This window comes from Schistocerca nitens, chromosome 7 (genome assembly GCF_023898315.1).
Source record: "Schistocerca nitens isolate TAMUIC-IGC-003100 chromosome 7, iqSchNite1.1, whole genome shotgun sequence".
Classification (NCBI taxonomy): Eukaryota; Metazoa; Arthropoda; class Insecta; order Orthoptera; family Acrididae; genus Schistocerca; species Schistocerca nitens.
Genome location: NC_064620.1, coordinates 71,591,404 through 71,612,517, shown reverse-complemented (window position 1 = coordinate 71,612,517; position 21,114 = coordinate 71,591,404).

The following is a 21,114-nucleotide window of genomic DNA, read 5'->3' as shown; positions in this document are numbered from 1 at the left end:
TTTCGCAAAAAAATTAATTCAGTAGTATTAGTTCCTGTTATTATACTAGTTAGCTGACGTCTCTGTACATCCGTTTATAATCTCTTGTAAATCATAGCTAGTGGCTGGCATGCACACCGCTCCTCTCAACCTCTCGCTTCAGACCTGCTACCGACTCGCTTCACATCTCGCTTACTACTGACTTCCTACGAACGCTAAAGTGCGGTCTCTCTTGCCAATAATACTTTATGGTGCAGACAATCCCCTGCCCCCACAATTATTTCTAAGATGACAAATATTAATTATTCCTACTTAATACTATTAATAAAATATAACCATCTTTCAGACATTGTGACTTGACAATAGACAATAGAAATATATACGTCTTACACCACTACTGGGTCAATCAAATACTTAATGCCATTGACAACGTTTGTTACAGATCACCATATGTCAAGAAAATTAGAAAACAGGTGTGTTATTACTGCGTGAGATTTCGTTTATGGAGGAAACATCTTTTCCAAACGATGAACAAAAACATCTTCGCAATGTGCAATACCGGTTAGTGAAATATATACGCCGACGGTGAGAGATGTGTAAACACCGATGTTGGTCTGCCAAAAGGTTGTTTTGGCTTTTGAAGAATCGCATCATTGGTACATATTTTATTGATAGAAATAAGTAGCCATAAGTATTTACATTTCCTAGCGATTAGCTACCACAGTTATTACAACACATACCAATCAATAGGGAAATCCGCGAGATGACAACTTGTCGGATGTCCCGCCCATTCCACACTGGTATACTCTCCTTTCTCATTAATGTGGCCACATCTCAGAAGCCTGAATAACCATCTTTTGCAGCGCCGATCACTGCAAGACGTGCAGGAGGCGAGGCAGTGAGGTTTTTGAAACTACCAACAGCGATGTTGAGCCATATCGACCCCAGCACCGTGGCCAGAGCCACTAGATTTCTTGGTTGATGGTTCGTAGCACGGACACATCGGTACTGTCCCAGAGATTCAAAACAGAGAAGTCTGGTGGCCAAGGGAGTGTGGCAAACTCAACCTGATGCTCATAGAAATACACACTTACACTGTTTGTGTGGTTGTATTCTCCTGCTGATAGACGCCATCTTGCTGAAGAAACCCAAGATGCATATGTGCTGGACATAGCCTCCAAGGATAGTTGCACATACTTGTATTGATCCAGTGTGCCTTCCAGAATACGAGATCAACAAGTGAACGCCCTCCAATCTGGACTCTTCTAACTGTTGTTGGAGGATGCTTGCCTTCAGGCGTTTCACGCGGTACATACTTATGACCTTCTATGCGATGGAGCTTAACACGTGATTCATCTGAAAAAACCACCTGTCGCCAATCAGTGGGTGTCCAGCTGCGGTATTAGGTTGCAAATCCCAGTCTTCCTCGCTGATGAACAACATTATGCATTGGTGTCTGAACCAGCCTTCAGCTGCAGAGACCCATACCCAGCTCGCTGAACGGTCGTAGAAAAGACACTGTTGGTAGCACCCTTGTAAGAGGTTCATGACTAAGGAATATATTGCTAGCGCACTCGAGCAGATGTAACTTCCATGGATTGCTCAAGCGCTGCCTGCGACATGTATGCTACAATAGAATCGCAGATCAGAGAGCGGTGTCGGCAGCAATAGTAGTGTAGTAGTAGTAGGTCGCAGTCGAGCGGTGGGGTCAGTCGTGGAGAGCGTTTGCGGTTCCTGGGCAATGTAGTATAAGGTAAAACACAGAATTACTATTCAGAGCCGCGCGCGTGCCTAATTTGTAACAACTGATTTCGTACTATTGTTATATCAACTCCCATGTAAATGTTTTTTAAATCTTTTGATAATAATCTTTCTTATAAAATTAATTTTTTACAATCATTCATCTGAATTTGAAGATTTTACTAATTTCTCCTATCCATGGTCATCCCGATTATCGTAAGGAAAAAACTGTTGTTTCTTTTTATACATGACAAATCTAGCGGCCAGCATTGCACTGGGCTGTGCCAGAAAAATTTCTTATATGAGCAGATATACACGCGTTATCCGGCGACTTAATTGAGGTAAGAATTTTCCGTTTATTCAGAATGACTTTTGAGGAGCATTACACAGCATTGCTGACGTCCAGACTTACCAGCTTGGATCCAGTCAGTTAATTATTGAAAGATTATATATGAGTCACATTTCCATTGGAAGGTTAGTCACATTTTATTGCGATGTTACGGAATTTAAACTGTTGGAAGGTTACACTTGTCGACAACCGGCCAGGATCGTATTTTTTTTTTTTTTTGGTGAATTTGCCTAATGTTAAATGTAGTTTGCATCTGGCGCAATGCATTTACTAATTTGTCACTCCTTCTTTCACAGATCATCGGCAATCTATTGCTCTTTGTTGTTATTGTATTTGTTCCATTTTTTGCTTTGTCTTTGTTTGATTTTGTGCCTACCTTTCAGTTGTGAAAATGATGCGAAAACCTGCTAACAGTACATCACGATGTGTAATGAGTGAAGAAGCCGATTTGAATAATTTTATTAATAATGTTAGCGACACTCATTGTCATAATGATAATCCTCCAATTACAGATAATCAGTGCGTGCCGACCAGCAGTAATGATTCTAATCTAAATGATGAGCAAACAAATTCAGTTATGTCCACAGTAAATTTAACGACAACTGATGTTGCGGCACGTTCCTCTACAATGAACGCTGCTCAGTTTGACACATCTGATTTGCAAAATTTACACAGATAAATATTTCTAAACAAGATGAGCAATCTGCTCAAAGTGTGTCGGATTTGTTTGATTCCGATGTGGTGACCGGCAGTGCACATCCAGTTGGCGGGCCTTTTCAGGAATCGGACAGTGACCAAATGGTTGCAGGAGAAGTGACAAGTGCAGATACACTATCACAAAGCACGAGTCGCTAATTTTGGCATGGATCAGGTTATGGCAGTATTGCTACAACTTAGTGGGGGTCTCAAACAGTCGAAGGAGGAACAGGACAGCAACTGTAGACAGCTCAATGAATCGAACAAGCGGCTTAATGAATCGAACGAACATCTTAGTGGGTCGAACAAACAACTTAATTAGGGTCTCGGACGGTTGAATGAAGAGCACGACGGGCTTAGTGAACCGAGCAAACAACTTGATGAAGGCTTCAAACGGATTAATGAACAGACTGCAGCCATTGCCGTGCAATGTGGTGAAACTAAAGAGCGGTTACGTGGGGAAATTGGGGTTTGTGCTGGGAATGCAGCCACAACAAAATTACTTAGAGATGAAATCAGTGCAGTTGCTAAACAATGATCAGAAAACGCAACACAGTTACGCGACGAGTTTATGTTAATGTCAGCAGAACTTTCACGCAAGCAGTTGAACACTGAATTGCATGGTGAAATCTCCGATCTAAACACAAAAGCAGACACTAATATTCAGACTTTGGAAAATAAATACACAGTAGACTTTCAGACAGTGACCAGCAGACTTGAACAATTGGAATTAATACAAGATCACGATGCCATTAAAGCAGACGTTAAGAAATTAAACAAAACCAAACGTAAGATGCAAAAACAAATTAATGCTTGTGACACTATTGGTAGAGCACTTGCCCGCAAAAGGCAAACGTCCCGAGTTCGAGTCTCGGTCCGGCACACAGTTTTAATCTGCCAGGAAGTTTCATGAATGAACCAGACAGTCGATATCATCCCCAACCTATTACGTCAGGGCGAAGTAACTGAACAGTACAAACAGTCGAAATGCCACAGCATCCTCCTGCAAATAACAACACATCAGAAAGAATTTCACTAGAGACAGTACAGGTTGCATCTTCAAGCAACGTAAGCAATACTTTTGATTCACAGAATCTTGTTCACGAAAATGTTATTACTTTTGACGACATCCGAGACACACTTTTACATAAAAAACCAGTTATACAAAAAACCATTTCTCACCCTGTTATTGAAGTAAAGATTGGATCATCTACATTTTCAGCAGTAATCGATTCTGGATCACCTATGTCAGTTATAAATGAAGAAACTTTCAACGAATGTAATAAAGAGAACAACTATCCTACGTTACCACTAGGAAAAACTAAAGTAAAAGGAGCAGTATCTGGTAAAGGAATAGATGTAAAATTACAGATACACTTATCATTTTGTATTGCTGGTCATACGTTCCACACAAAGTTTTGGATTGTTCCCTTATTGACAACAGACGTTACTTTAGGTACGATTTTTTGGTACAACATGACGTAATTATTGACTTTCAAAGTCCCTATTTTATGTTAAAGGATGAAAAGGTACAACTGGCATTTTAATTTCAGCACGCTTTATCTGCAGAAGAACAAGCAATTAAGCGGACAGATGTCATTTCAACATCGCTTAACATTAACTATCATTCCACATTGTTCTCAGATACATATGTACACAACTACAATACACCAGACGAAGCGGACTATGACGTTATGCAAATGATTTATGAGGAAGTAAAACAGAGCAGTGCAAAAACAGATGACGAACTTACTCAACTACGCAATATTCCTTTACAGCAGGCTCCAGTTATTGACAACATCCCTGGTACTATGTCCGGTTTCATGTATGAATTTCAAGTTAAACAGCATGACACGTTTAAAGCCAAACATTATGCTATTGCCGGCCGGAGCGGCCGAGCGGTTCTAGGCGATTCAGTCTGGAACCGCGCGACCGCTACGGTAGCAGGTTCGAATCATACCTCGGGCATGGATGTGTGTGATGTCCTCAGGTTAGTTAGGTTTAAGTAGTTCTAAGTTCTAGGGGACTGATGACCTCAGATGTTAACCATTTTTGAACCATTATGCTATTCCATATATCCACAGAGAACAAGTCAATAAAGAATTACAAGCTACGCTTGACCAAGGTATTAGTCCGCACTTAAAGCCAATCCATGTTGTTAAGAAAAAGGACGGCTCACTTCGCCTTGTACTTGATTCGCATGATGTCAACGACATTATTATTAATGAAACAGATCGCCCACAGACATCAGAAGAACTTCTACAGAAATATCATGGTACTGCTATTTATTCCACATTAGATTTAAAATCAGGATTTTGGCAAATTCACCAACATCCGAACCTCAGAAAATACACTGCATTTCTCTGTTTTGGTGATTGTTATCAATTTTGTAAATTACCCTTCGGTCTAACAATTTCTTCAGCAGCATTTATTCACAGTTTGAATACTCTACTTCCGAAAGAGGTTAAAGACAGAATCACAACGTATGTAGGCGACACCCTTATCACAGAAGCTAACTGGTCTGAACACAATTTGATTCTTGAAAAAGTGTTGCAAACTTTTCATGCACAAGGAGTCACAGTTAATTTTAGCAAATCTCACTTTGGCAAAACTTCCATAAAATTGCTTGGACATGTAATTTCAGCAGAAGGCATAGCGCCTGACCCGGAGAAACTTAATGCTTTACGTTGCATTACTGTTCCAACGATCAAGATACAACTACGCAGCTTTCTGGGCTTAATTACCTTTTTCCGAAAAATTATTCATTACTCTGCTTTAGACATCCATAGATTGTGAAAGTTGATGGGGAAAAACGCTATTTGGTCCTGGGATAGCAAAGCACAGTCTGAGTTTGTTAATATGAAACATGCCTTGCTGAACGCACCACTTTTATCACACCCAGATCCTACCAGAATTTTTCCATTGCCACCGGCAGTTCTAAAACCGCTTTGGGGGTACACATTTTTCAGGAAATTGAAGAAGATGGTACTCTAGTAATTAAAAACATCGCCTTTGCAAGTCGCATTCTGTCACCTGCCGAACAAAATTATTCCGTTACAGAACTTGAAACATTATGTGTTGTACGGGCATTTACCAGATTTAGGAATTTTCTCTATGGAAGACATACTAACGTTTATACAGATCATAGAGCTATACAGTTTTTACTTTCCGCTAAATTAAGCAGATGGAAGCTTTATTTAAAGGAATTTAATTTTGCAATTGTTCACATTCCCGGTACACAAAATATTGTAGCAGACGGACTATCCCGTTCTCTCAGCAAGAATCAGCAAGACATCGCAACCGACTTCTGCCAAGCAAATTTTAGCGTCATGTATATTCAACAAGTGGCATTTGAAAATTTCATTTCGTCGTCATTACGAGACATAGCAGAAGAGCAGAAGAAGGACAACATATGGAAATAAATTAAACACCTTTGGTAAGATAGGAATACCGTTATCATTAGAAAGAATTATACTGTACGCAACAACACTCTGTTCCGCCGCACTCACCCTGAAAGCAACAACTGGTTATTTTGCTTTTCTGACGAGGTTGTTAACAAATTAATTTGGTATACTCGTTTAAGTTAGGCACATTATGCAGCCAGAAAATGTTTTCTTATACTGAGACATAACTGTTATTTTGCCAACATGGAGAAACGTATTCGACGAGTTTTAGCGTCATGTAAAATGGGTCAGGAAGCTAAATCAGACACGATTTCACATATTCCTCCGTTCCATCCCATTGTACCCATTAAATTGAGACATATGGGCGCTGTAGACATTTTTGGACAGATTCCCAGATCTAATAGAGGTTTTTGCTACATCTTTGTCTCTGTTGAACTCAATTCGAAATTTGTTACCTTCACTCCGTTACGCAAAGCAACTGCTAAATCTATTTCGAATGCATTTGTAAAACATATTCTGTTTCATGTAGGGTATGTATTGAGAGTAATTTCCGACAATGGACCACAATTTCGATCTGCAATATGGACACGAATGTTACGAGCTAGGAACGTTTCTCCGAGCTATAAACTGTGGTCCATTAATAGTGACTGGGCTAAATATCTCACGAAATATGCATCAAACGGAAAAACTACAAAGCACGAAACTCGTCTAGCTTGAAGGGGGAAACCAGATGGCGCTATTGTTGGCCCGCTATATGGCGCTGCAATAGGTCAAATGGATATCAGCTGCGTTTTTTTTTAATAGCAACCCCCATTTTTGTTACAAATACGTGTAGTACTTAAAGAAATATGAATGTTTTAGTTGGACCACTTTATTCGCTTTGTGATAGATAGTGCTGTAATAGTCACAAACGCATAAGTACGTAGTATCACGTAACATTCCTGCAGTGCGAATGGTATTTGCTTACTGATACATTACCCGTGATAAATGGACCGTTTACCAATTGCGGAAAAGGTCGATGTCGTGTTGATGTATGGCTATTGTGATCAAAATGCCCAACGGGCGTTTGCTATGTATGCTGCTCGGTATCCTGGACGACATCATCCAAGTTACCGGACCGTTCGCCGGATAGTTATGTTATTTAAGAAAACAGGAAGTGTTCAGCCACATGTGAAACGTCAACCACGACGTGCAACAAATGATGATGCCGAAGTAGGTGTTTTAGCTGCTGTCGCGGCTAATCCGCACATCACTAGCAGACAAACTGTGCTAGAATAGGGAATCTCAAAAACGTCGGTGTTGAGAATGCTACATCAATATCTATTGCACCCGTACCATATTTATATGCACCAGGAATTGCATGGTGACGACGTTGAACGTCGTGTACAGTTCTGCCACGGGGCATAAGATAAATTACGAGACGATGACAGATTTTTTGCACGTGTTGTATGTAGCGACGATGCGTCATTCACCAGCAGCGGTAACGTAAACCGGCATAATACGCACTATTGGGCTACGGAAAATCCACGACAGCTGCGACAAGTGGAACATCAGAGACCTTGGCGGGTTAATGTATTGTGCGACATTATGGGAGGAAGGATAATTGGCAATCTAAATGGTCCATTGTATGCTGATTTCCTAAGTAATGTTCCACTGATGTGTCTACAAGATGTTTCACTGCATGACAGAATGGCGATGTACTTCCAACATAATGGATGTCCGGTCCATAGCTCCCGTGCAGTTGAAGCGGTACTGAATAGCATATTTCATAATAGGTCGATTTGTCGTTGAAGCACCATACCATGGCCCGCACGTTTACCGGATCTGACGTCCCCGGATTTCTTTCTGTGGGGAAAGTTGAAAGATATTTGCTATCCTGATCCACCGACAATGCCTGACAACATGCGCAGCACATTGTCAAAGCATGTGCGAACATTACGGTAGGCGAACTACTCGCTGTTGAGAGGAATGTCGTTACACGTATTGCCAAATGCATTGAGGTTGACGGACATCATTTTCAGCATTTATTGCATTAATGTGGTATTTACACGTAATCATGCTGTAACAGCATGCATTCTCAGAAATAATAAGTTCAGAAATGTACATTTATCACATTGGAACGACCGAAATAAAATGTTCAAACGTACCTACGCTCTGTATTTTAATTTAAGAAACCTACCTGTTACCAACTGTTCCTCTAAAATTGTGAGCCATATGTTTGTGACTATTACAGCGCCATCTATCACGAACCGAAAAAAGTGGTCCAACTAAAATATTTATATTTCTTTGCGTAGTACACGAATTTGTAATAAAAAATTTGGGTTCCTATTTAAAAAGAAACGCAGTTGATATCCGTTTGACGTATGGTAGCGCCATCTAGCGGGTCAACCATAGCGCCATCTGGTTTCCCCCTTCAAGCTAGACAAGTTCCGTTCTTTGAAGTTTTTTCGTCGGTTGTTTCGTGAGATATTTGGCCCGGTCACGATAATGGACCACCCTGTATATCCAGATATGACGCTTCTTCGAACCCTTCTGAATGATTGACGAAAGAAATTGGCAAACTACGTAGAATATAGTGCCATAAAATACATATTGATTGGGACACACACATACTCTCATTCCAGGATGTAAATAACGCCATACCAAATGAATCTACTATGCTATCTCCGACTGTTATATTGAAAAATGTTGAACCACCCAACAAAATTAAAGAATTAGTATCCTTTCCTACATCACGTCGACTACGCCACCATGAAATAATTGACATTGCGCTGAACAACAGTAAACGTGCCGCAGAGCGCCGGAGAAGACAGCAAAAACAAGTTTGTACACGCCGTGACTTTCACATTGGACAGAAGATTTTAGTACGCACACACTATTTATCCATCAGAGGAAAGAGTATATGGAGTAAATTTGATCATCTATACGCTGGTCCATATGGAATTCGCAGCATTCCTCATCACAATGTAGTACATGTCGAAACTTTGAGAACCAGAAAAACGAAAGGCAATCACCATATTTCCAATATTAAAACCTTTATTGAATAAATATACTTTATGACTTATCAGACTGTAATATCATTTGCAGATATTTATATGAACACTTATTGATGATGATCATATTTTATCTTGGCAAGTGCCTGGCAAGGTAAGTTTAGCAGGTCGCTTTTCTTGTCGTTATGTATCACACGATGCAGATTTTCCATTTATTTATGTATATATGACGGTTTTCCTATCGAAAATAGAATTTTCTCTGTATGCACAATGATATCTTTAAGATATAGCAAACACCAGTTCACTCTGACATTTTGCCTTATGATATCCCAATATCTTGACTCTTCTACATTTTTTGCTACAACATTACGATATTGCGTGAACATTTTCGCACTTGAAAATTGTCTATGTTTTTAACCTAATACGTTTTCTGTCATGCTATGCTGTATGCTTAGTCATATCTCAAGAAACAAGTTTTCATTTAATGGGTGTATGATTTAAATGCAAGATATGCATCCATATTCATCATTTTCTGAAAGCAATACTGTGTAAAAGAAATAAATTAAGCAACCACAGTGGTTTACTATTAAATGAAAAGTATACCATCAGAATTAAAGAAAGAAGATGCAATACTTTGTCATGAAAAATAAATGCATCGAAATTAACAAACATTAACAAGAATATAGGAAACACACCATATGATAGGAGTCTTGACTAATTATTTTTCTTTCAGAATATGTGGCGATTGTAGCAGGATGTCAGACAAAACGACACTTGTTAATTTTAGTGATGAAATATGCTAGACATAAGAAACTCTATAACATATGAAATAATGAATGATAATGAATAGTTGAATGAAGAAAATGGTAATATGAATAATGAAGTGTCTATTTTTTTGTAGATTATAATAAATGATGAATAGTTACATGAAGAATATGGTAATATGAATAATGAAGTTTTTCTTAGCAGATGATGATAATGATGAAGTTTATGTATTTTCTATTAGTTATGAGATGCTACGTAGTTATTTAAGTAGTTGTTGTAGTTCTTTTAGACAGTATGTCACATGTTGCGTAGAACAATGACTGAATGTTTTGGGAAAGACAGCTAGAGTACATGCATATTAAGTACACGTTTCATTACCTGTTAATTCGAAGTTTACTACCTTTCAGCATAATATGAATACATTTCTTCTTTCAGCTCAATATCCACTTTGCACTTTTTCCTGGAGAATCTTTTCATTACATTAACATCATTTCTGAAATATGTCCTTATGCTATATGCTATAGGCAGTTATCAGACCTGTTCTAGTACTTGCATTTTTTTTACCCAGTTCTTTCTGTCATTCACTAATGTGATCACATATACTCTACTTGTTTGATAAGTTTGCTACAGCTGACTCACGACGTTAATAATCCTTATCTCCTACAATAAGTCAAAAGCAAATGTTTTCATACCCCAGCAGTTGACTATTGATTCCAACGCAATGCATTGCTAGCACAAAAAATATTATTGCTAGTCCCAACTACTAGCAGTATGCAACTAAATAATGCTACCAGTTTATGATACATTTCTATTACTAAAGATAATGCATATTTTTCTGACATATTGATTCCATTATGTCTATGTATTATTGGACTAAACATCTTGAGTACTAGTTCCAATGTATTACATTTTAAATATGTCTTATGCCACTTCCACGATATCAAATATAGTCACTAGCAGCTTGTTGCTGCACGCAATAACTCCTGTTTTCCATTATGACTTCCGAATAACGCACAATAAATGCTTTGTAACTGGTCAACGAGTGTCTATAATTACTGTAATGAGATGACTTACGAATAATGTTCTGTAATACTCCATACATACTACATAAATGCTTTGTAACTAGCCAACGAGTGCCAATAATTACTGCAATGGGATGATTTGTGAATAATGTTCTAGAATACTCCATACATGCTGTGTAACTGGGCAATGAGTCCCAATAATTGTTCAAATCGGATGACTCAGTAGTGTAGTTGAGAATGATGTCTAGCATAAGACTTACTGTATCCATCACCTTCTGACCCAATTACCACCAATTACTGCGATAACCGTATGTCCTGTCCATCCTCATGATCATAGAGCACTGTACTTGGTTTTTGGACTAATTCTACATTGATGTAAGATTACGGATTCTACAAGAATGTGGTGTTGACATATCAAGCTGTCCACCACCTTGAACGACGGAGACGTTATTATGGACCTACTGCTTGGTGTACCTAATGTACTACCAAAATGATAGCATACAATATTAATACAACATTTCAGTGTCTTGGCTACACTTATAAATATTTCAGGGAAGAGAACTTGAGATTCTCTCACTTGGCGATGTGCTGTTGTAGAAAGATATAGACTTTTAATGCAGCTATGTGCGACCCACTGTACTACAACCATGATGCTATCCTTCCCACTCCTTTCCTAGTTTTGTAAAAATCATAAAGACATTTACAGTGGATGTGCGCTTCATTTCATTTGTTAATATGGTCAGTTATCCTAAACATGCCAAAGACTTTTACAGTGCGTGGGCAGTTTATTTCATTTCTCAATGTGTTCTGTAATCATATATATATATATATATATATATATATATATATATATATATATATATATATATATATATATATATATATAGTGCTGGCCACTGTAAATGCAACACCAAGAAAGACAAGAGGTAACACAACAAAATTTATTTTGTAGATAACATGCTGACCAAGTATCAAATGATTACGTTTACAGACGTCTGTGACATGTGGTTCCTGCCAGAATCAGTAGCCAGATTAGCCGCCATTGTTGGAGATCACCGCTGCCACACGTCTCGGCATTGAGTCAAAGAGACGTTGGATGTGTTCCTGGGGTACAGCAGCCCAAGCAGCTTCCACACGTTGCCAAAGATCATCTGGTGTGGCAGCTGGGAATGTAATCTGGGTCACTCGTTGAGCAACCATGGACCACATGTTTTCTATCGGCGAAAGATCCGGAGAGCGAGCCGGCCAGGGATGCAATTCAATCTGGTTATTGACGAAGAACCTTTGGTCAATGCGTGCCACGTGTGGTCGCGCATTATACTGTTGAAATATGGCTGTGGCCGAGCCCTGAAGGTAAGGAAGGACAACTGGCTCCAGCACCTCTGATATGTAGCGCCGGCTATTTAAAGTACCGGCAATGCGTACTAGAGGCGTGCGAGAGTAATATCCAATACCGCCCCATACCATAATACCCGGTGCAAGACCAGTGTGGCGGTGCGTACTGCAGCTGTCCAGCATCCTATCTCCACGGTGTCTCCACACTCGAATCCGACCATCGTGGTGCTGCAGACAGAAGCGTGCCTCGTCAGTAAAGACAACGTCATTCCATTCTGCCGTCCACATCCGTCTGTCATCACACCATTGGCGACTGAGACGTCTGTGGTTCTGCGTCAATGGTAGACGAAGCAATGGACGTCTTGCGGACAGACCACTCTGCTGTAAACGGCGTCGAATGGTACGCGCAGACACTGGATGATGAGTTACAGACGCAATGTGCTGTGCTATGGTTCGTGATGTCACTGAGCGATCCGTCACTGCCATGCGCACAATTTGCCTATCAGCACGTGCAGTGGTGCACCGAGATGATTGCGATCGTCCACGTCGGTCCGTCGTACCCTCCTGCATCCAACGGTCACATATCCGCATTACAGTTGTTTGGTTTCGTCCAACACGACTAGCGATTTCTCTGTATGATAATCCACAATCTCGGTAAGCCACTATCCTTCCTCTGTCGAACTCGGATACTTGATCAAAAGATGTTCGCTGTTGTCTACGAGGCATAACTGATCATCTTGTGAAACAACCACAGGGTAAACACACGTGCCGAACGTACACTCGACGAAATCGCCAAGCCTTAAATAGCGCTATGAGGTGGCGCCACAGGCGCGCGTGATGTGCGTCTGCGCTGAAATTCTAATCAGTTGCATATCTCGTCACTGCAAACTCATGGTGTAAATTTTACTTGATTCGGATGCTTCCTTCAGAGTGTTGCATTTTGTAGACTTCGTAAACTAAATAGGTTACAGAAAAATTTGTTGCTCATAGCAGCTCCAATTGAACCATCGCTGCCAAATTTATACCCCCCAGTGGAAGGATATGTAAGAGGTTCATGACTAAGGAACTTATTGCTAACGCACTCGAGCAGATGTAACTTGGATGGGTTGCTCACGCGCTGCCTGTGATATTTATACTAGAATAGAATCGCAGATCAGAGAGCAGTGACGGTAGCAGTAGTAGTAGTAGGTCGCAGTCGGGCGGTTGGGCCACTCGTGGAGAGCGATGGCGGTGCCTGGGCGATGTAGTATCAGGTAAAACCCAGAATTACTATTCACAGCCGCGCGCATATGTAATTTGTAACAACTGCTTTTGTACTATTGTTATGTCAAATCCCATGAATATGTTTTATTTAAATCTTTTAATAATAATCTTTCTTATAAAATTAACTTTTGGCAATGATTCATCTGAATTTAAAGATTTTACTAATTTCTCCTATCCATGGTCATCCCGATTATCGTAAAGAAAAATCAGTTGTTTCTTTTTATACATGACAAATCTAGCGGCCAGCATTGCACTGGGCTGTGCCAGAAAAATTTCTTATATGAGCAGATATACACGCGTTATCCGGCGATTTAATTGAGGTAAGAATTTTCAGTTTATTCAGAATGACTTTTCAGGGCCATGACGCAGCATTGCTGACGTCTAGCTTTACCAGCTTAGATTCACAGTCAGTTAATTATGGAAAGGTTATATATGAGGCACATTTTCATTGGAAGGTTAGTCACATTTTATTGCGAGGGTACGGAATTTAAACTATTGGGGGGTTACACCCTTGTTCATCTGAGTGGTATATTGCTCAACATATCTCCACAGACGATTTTGGATAGTACCATTTTGCACGGTCCTTCCACCACTGACACAAAAAGACCAATTATCATGGCCATTTAGCCGTCAAGTAAATAGCTCCAATTGACGTCTAACATAGGCGATGATCATTTTCATGCGACTGAACCGTGTACCTGCAGACCTTTCGGGCAGGCCTTCGGGAAAGACAAAATGCTCTGCGCGTTTAATAGGCATAACACCCGTGGACTTTTATCTGAGAGCAAGAGACATGTAAAGAAATACCGACAACTTATCGGTAAGTGGAATGCCGTATAAAACGGGCCGATGTTATAGATAACTTAAGCAAAAATTCAACGTGCAGTCTCGTCTGTCTGCAGTCAACGCATACATCAACGTTTGGAGCACTTGATAAGACAGTCGTGATAATAAACACACGAAACATTTTACTTGCTTCATTTTGTAATTTTTTAGGTAAGTGACATGTGTGTTAAGTTCTTCAAGATTTATAGGAAGGCCGGCCGCGGTGGCCTAGCGATTCTAGGCGCTCAGTCCGGAACCGCGCTACTGCTACGGTCGCAGGTTCGAATCCTGCCTCGGGCATGGATGTGTGTGATGTCCTTAAGTTAGTTAGGTTTAAATAGTTCTAAGTTCTAGGGGACTGATGACCACAGATGTTAAGTCCCATAGTGCTCAGAGCAATTTGAACCATTTATAGGAAGTTCTGTGCAATGCCACTGAAAAATCATATATGGGTCCATAAAAACATAAACAAACAAAGTCGCTGTCTTAATTCGAGAACCATAAACCTTAAAAATGCTTCGCGTACATCCAATGAAGCGCTATGTTATTCGCTATAACTTAAAGGCTACTGCTCGTCGTTAGACTTAATCGCTCTGCGAATATTTTTGGTCAGCCTGTGACAGATGCCTCGCCCTGTATCAAAGTCGTGCCGGTCGAACACGCCATGCTGTTCAAATATGTAGTTACAGTTTAGTGAGACGCGACATCCCACTCCAACATAAGTAACCGATCGAAGCAATGGACATCTTTGTTTCTGTACGCTTATGGTTTTCAAGTACTTCGCTCGATGTTGAGCGACTTACCTTGTGTTTATGAAATGTATCATCAGTGTGGGATCCGTACCAGGTCGAGTTGACGGAGGAGGTACAGGAGATCCAAAGAAGAGCGACGCGTTTCGTCACAGGGTTATTTGGTAAGCATGATAGCGTTAGGAGATGTTTAGCTAACTCAAGGGGCAGACTCTGCAAGAGAGGCGCTCTGCATCGCGGTGTAGCTTGCTGTCCAAGTTTCGAGAGGTTGAGTTTCTGGATGAAGTATCGAATATATTGCTTCCTCCAACTTATACCTCCCGAGGAGATCACGAATGTAAAATTCGAGCGCGCACGGAGGCTTTCCGGCAGTCGTTCTCCCCGCGAACCATACGCGACTGGAACAGGAAAGGGAGGTAATGACAGTGGCACGTAAAGTGCTTTCCGCCACACACCGTTGGGTGGCTTGCCGAGTATAAATGTAGATGTAGATGTATCTACTTTTTTCAAAACGTTCACTCCTCTATCACAAAATGATTCTTTTGTCCAGTTGCTTAAAATATTTTAAATTTTAAATTCATTTTGCGAGAGGGGTATCGATTTTTACCAAGCAAAGAGAGGCAGAGACAGTGCATTGTAGTAGTTATAGGTGGCGTAAATATATGATCATTTGCGGTCGTAAATGTAAAAGAGAGAAACACTTTCTGAAACACCTAAGTTCGTTTGACTAAGGGCATCACCTAATTTCTTCTTCTTACTAACGGTGGGGGGTATATAAAGCGTGATGGGGGACGTGAAAAACAGTACAGTTGTTGTAAAGGGGAAACCGAGCGATTTATCTGACCCCCAAAAGTTCATGAACACTGCTTTTCGGGCCAAGGTTGGAAGCATTTCCGAATGGACTAAGTTTGAACTGTTCGCGTGCTACTGTGGCTAAAGTGTACAACGCACAGCAAAATGGCATTGTCCAAAACCGGCGCCGAAGCAGCTTAAGGTACACCATGGGCCATAGATGACAGGGTTGGAAAATGACTGCGGAGAAAAAAATGACTCTGAGCACTATGCGACTTAACTTCTGAGGTCAGCAGTCTCCTAGAGGTTAGAACTACTTAAACCTAACCAACGTAACGACATCACACACATCCATGCCCGAGGCAGGATTCGAACCTGCGACCGTAGCGGTCACGCGGTTCCAGACCGAAGCGCCTAGAACCGTTCGGCCACCCCGGCCGGCTGACTGTGGAGACCTGTACGGGCGAACAGAAGTGCAACTGTCGATCAACTGACCGGCCAGATGAACCAAGGGGCTACCGACAGTGTCCTCCTCAAGACCGTTCGGCGGACATTGCTGCGTACAGGCCTCTGCAGTATGCGCCTGGCCACACCGACAGCTGTTCATCGGCGATAAAGGCTGGAACGTGAGTGCCGTTGCCGCAACTGGACGTCCACCAAGTGGCGACAGATGGCCTTTACAGATGAATCGTGTTTTGGACCTCGTCGTACAGACGAACTGAGCTGTGGTTTTAATTTCAAAATCTTTTCTTAAAGAATTTATTTACTAGCGATTCATCAAGAACATTCACACATTTAATCACACTATGTGAGCGTGGAAGTAGTTGTCAATGGGTAACTGATGAAAACAAATTTCTTTCAACAAATGGAAACTTTATTCCTAAAAACCCTTTCTTTAAAAAAACAACAAAAAATTATAATCAGAAAGCACCTTCTAAATATCAAGTTACAATTTATTCAGAGGCAGAAATAACAATTTTTTTTTTTTGGACAGTATGAGCTTTCGGGCTGAGAAGCTTGCCGCTCCCTTTTAACACGGCCGTAGTCACGACCGCTCACGACAACCTCTCAAAGACTATACTGGTGCAAGTCTGCAACACACCAGATTACTTTAAACTAAAAATTTTAACAACTCACACAAACACATAAACTATGCACCCCATAGGAGGGATGGAAATGGTACAAAACACTCACATAAAAAAGAATTACTTGCCACCGAAAGTGCAACTTGTTTTTAAAAGAAAACTCTTACGGTGGAAGGGTGGCAGCTTTATATACAAAAACGACCATTTAAATAAAAACCCATGAAATGCAGTCTTACTTAAAATGTACAAACATGCTCTACATTACACATATGACGCCTCTCAACATGATAGACAAGATAGAAACATATTTCAGGAATTCGGCCTTTACACCTTAAGCAATAAATTTGTTAACACCGAATCCGACAAACATGACAGAGGCGGCTATTAACGTACGCCAGACCGACAGACAGACAGACAGAGACTAACTGCCTAACAAATGCGGACGAGAGACAGACAAGCAACCTGGGGACGAGAGAATGACCAAGAAAACAAATAGAATTTAACAAGTAAATGAAACAACATATCACGAATCACTTAACTTCTAATAAACTGCGATGTCTGGCGAAGACCTGGCGCAGCACCCCTCAAAACGCTCTCCCGAACCGTCCGCTGCCAGCCACTTCAACGGACGCAGGAAGGCGCGCCGATCTCCCGTCTCACGGTGTCGCAGCTCGCCCCGACCAGACCGATGTCGTGGGTTGACTCCTGTTGTTCCCGTGTCGGCCGCGAAGCCACTACGCTTCGCTATACGGCGTGGCCCACTGGACTGACGTGGCGACCTCACAAGCGCCGAAGCTCAAGACGGACAAGTCATCTTGTGTCCGAGTGCGCGACCAACCAACCGATCGATTCAACCGCCAATGACCAATGCCTGAGCAAACTCGAGCATACTGGCGGCCTAACACATACTAGCACTCCGGACGACAGACAGACACTGACTGCCCCAGATTGACCCGGCTGGCCAACTAACCGACTGGCGAGTTTTTTTTTTCTTTATTGTAATTTTAAGCACCTCATACAAGGCGGGCTGGCAGCAGCATAATACGCTGCTCTTCAGCCTTAAGGGGTACAATAATACGATATATAGGTGACACAGACAATACAAAAAAATGGCGGGCAAAGAATGTAGATACAAAAACAATAAACACGAAGCCGTTCACGCTGGACGAAAATACACTAACACTCGTTGACACGGCGCACAGAAGACGGACGACGGCGACGGCACACGTGAACAGATGAGGCGTGACGACGAAGAACACTAAAACAGACGAAGGCATACACACGAGACACTGATGGCGATGATCTCCGGCGCGCGAATGTTCACTGAGCGTGTGCAAGTCCGGGGACCCTCCAAGGGAGGAGGAGGAGGAAGGGGAGGGGGAGAGGGAGAGGGGAGAGCAGAGCAGAGCAGAGATGCCAGGGGCACGGGAGAGAGGGGGAGGGGGGAAGGGGGAGGGGAAGCCCGGGGGAAGAGGGGTGGAGGGAGGGGACGGGGGAAAAGGAAAGAGTAGGGAGGGAGGGTGCCTAAAGGAATCGGAAGTGGGGGGGCAGGGTCAAAGTTGATAGGAGGGGTAGACGGAGGGGAGGAGGACATCATCAGGGAGGGGGAGCTGGCGGAAGCCACGTTGGGAGAGGGTAAAGTGGGTGGAGAGATGGAGACCGGGTGGGACGTGGGAATACAGGCGCGGCAGCAGGCGGGGGTGGGAGAGGATCAGGGAGACGAGCGGGTGAGGAGGATCGAGTTTACGGGAGGTGTACAGGATCCGTATCCTTTCAAGGAAAAGGAGGAGGTGGGGGAAGGGGATGAGATCATACAGGATCCGCATAGGGGAGGGGACACGGATGCGATAGGCGAGGCGGAGAGCATGGCGTTCAAGGATTTGGAGGGATTTATAAAAGGTAGGGGAGGCAGAGATCCAAGCCGGATGGGCATAACAAAGGATAGGGCGGATGAGGGATTTATAGGTGTGGAGGATGGTGGAGGGGTCCAGACACCACGTACGGCCGGGAGGAGCTTGAGGAGACTGAGTCGGGAGCGTGCCTTGGCTTGGATTGTCCTGAGGTGGGGAGTCCAGGAGAGGCGACGGGCGAGGGTGACGCCAAGGTACTTAAGGGTGGGAGTGAGGGCGATAGGACGGCCATAGATGGTGATGTAGAAATCAAGGAGGCGGAAGGAAGGAGTGGTTTTGCCTACAATGATCGCCTGGGTTTTGGAAGGATTGACCTTGAGCAACCACTGGTTGCACCAAGCGGTGAACCGGTCAAGATGGGATTGGAGAAGGTGTTGGGAACGCTGCAGGGTGGGGGCAAGGGCAAGGAAGGCGGTGTCATTGGCAAACTGGAGAAGGTGGACGGGGGGTGACGGCGGCGGCATGTCCGCCGTGTACAAAAGGTACAGAAGGGGGGGAGAGGACGGAGCCTTGGGGCACACCGGCAGAGGGGAAAAAGGTGTAGGAATCGGTGTTATGGATGGTGACATAGGAAGGACGGCGGGAGAGAAAGGAGCCGATCAGACGGACGTAGTTAATGGGAAGGGCGAATGTTTGGAGCTTGAAGAGGAGACCGGAATGCCATACGCGGTCATATGCACGTTCGAGGTCCAGGGAGAGGAAGATTGCGGAGCGACGGGAATTAAGCTGTTCAGAAAGGAGATGAGTGAGGTGAAGGAGAAGGTCGTCGGAAGAGAAGGACGGCCGAAAGCCACACTGGGTAACGGGAAGGAGGCGGTGCTGGCGGAGATGCTGGTGGATGCGTCGGGTGAGGATAGATTCCAGGACCTTGCTGAAGACCGAGGTAAGGCTGATGGGACGGTAGGAGGAGACGGCGGACGGCGGTTTGCCAGGTTTAAGGAACATGAGGATACGGGAGGTTTTCCACAGGTCGGGGTAGTAACCGGTGGACAGGACTACATTGTAGAGCCTGGCCAGGGTGGAGAGGAAAGAGACAGGAGCTTCACGAAGGTGGCGGTAGGTGACACGATCGTGACCAGGAGCGGTGTTGCGTTTTGTGCGGAGTGTAGCAAACCGACTGGCGAGCTTATAGCGCCCCTTAAATGTACGTCAACAGGCAACCTTTCCCCTTTTCCACCAGAGGGAGACACCAAAGCTGCGATTGCCACAGCGGCGCCACGGCCAGAAACGGAGGGCGACTCCTTCACACAAGACGCTGCGGCGCGCTCTTTAAAACAGCAATTTTTACCACGGCTCACGAACATTGATGTGAGCAGCGTGGAACGTCTGAAACCAAACACCCAGCAATAATTTTCGTAAGGGCCTAGGCCGGATGAGGGAGCGTTATGGTCTGGGGAATTTTTCCGTGGCGTTCCATGGATGATATCGTCATTCTGTGAGGGGCGGTGGATCAACGTAAGTATGCATCTATCCTTGAGCCTCATGTTCGGTCCTGCATACAGTTTGTTTCTCCTCTGCACTATGGCGTCTATCAACAGGACAATGCAGCGTGTGACACAGATCACAGTGTACTTGAGTCGAAGAGCACCAGTATGAGTTTACCGTACTCCCCTGGCCACCCATCTCTCCGGTTTTAAACCCGATCGAGAATCTGCGGGACCACCTCGATCGGGCCGTTGGCGCCTTGGACCCACATCGGAGAAATATAGCGCATCTGGTCACGGCGCTGGAATTCTCATGGTTCAGCTTCCCTGTCGGCATCTCCAACAGCATCAATGGCTGTCTTCCTTCACGTCTCGCTGCGATCTGTGCCGCAAAAGGTGGTTTATTCAGGCTTTTGACAGAGGGTCACGTTAATGTGACTGTACGGTGTATACGGTGAACGCAAAGTGACACTCATTCGGTACGGTGACAAATTTTCGTGACTACTGCGGCCTTCAGTGCCCAGAAAAATATAGTTGTGACCGATAAACTGGCCTTTCGCTGCTGTCAGCATAAATGTGTTAATACTCAGAAGTATGAATACTGACGAAAAAGCAAATATTATGCCCGCTTCATGGTGAAGACTCAAGAGCCACCAGCGTCGGAATACCTCATTCATCTACTACAGCTAAGTGACGTGACTTCCAAGGTGAATTAACTTGCAAGTGATTAGCTCCCTCTTCCTCTGCAATACACATTCATAATATTTAATTTCAAATTAGTTT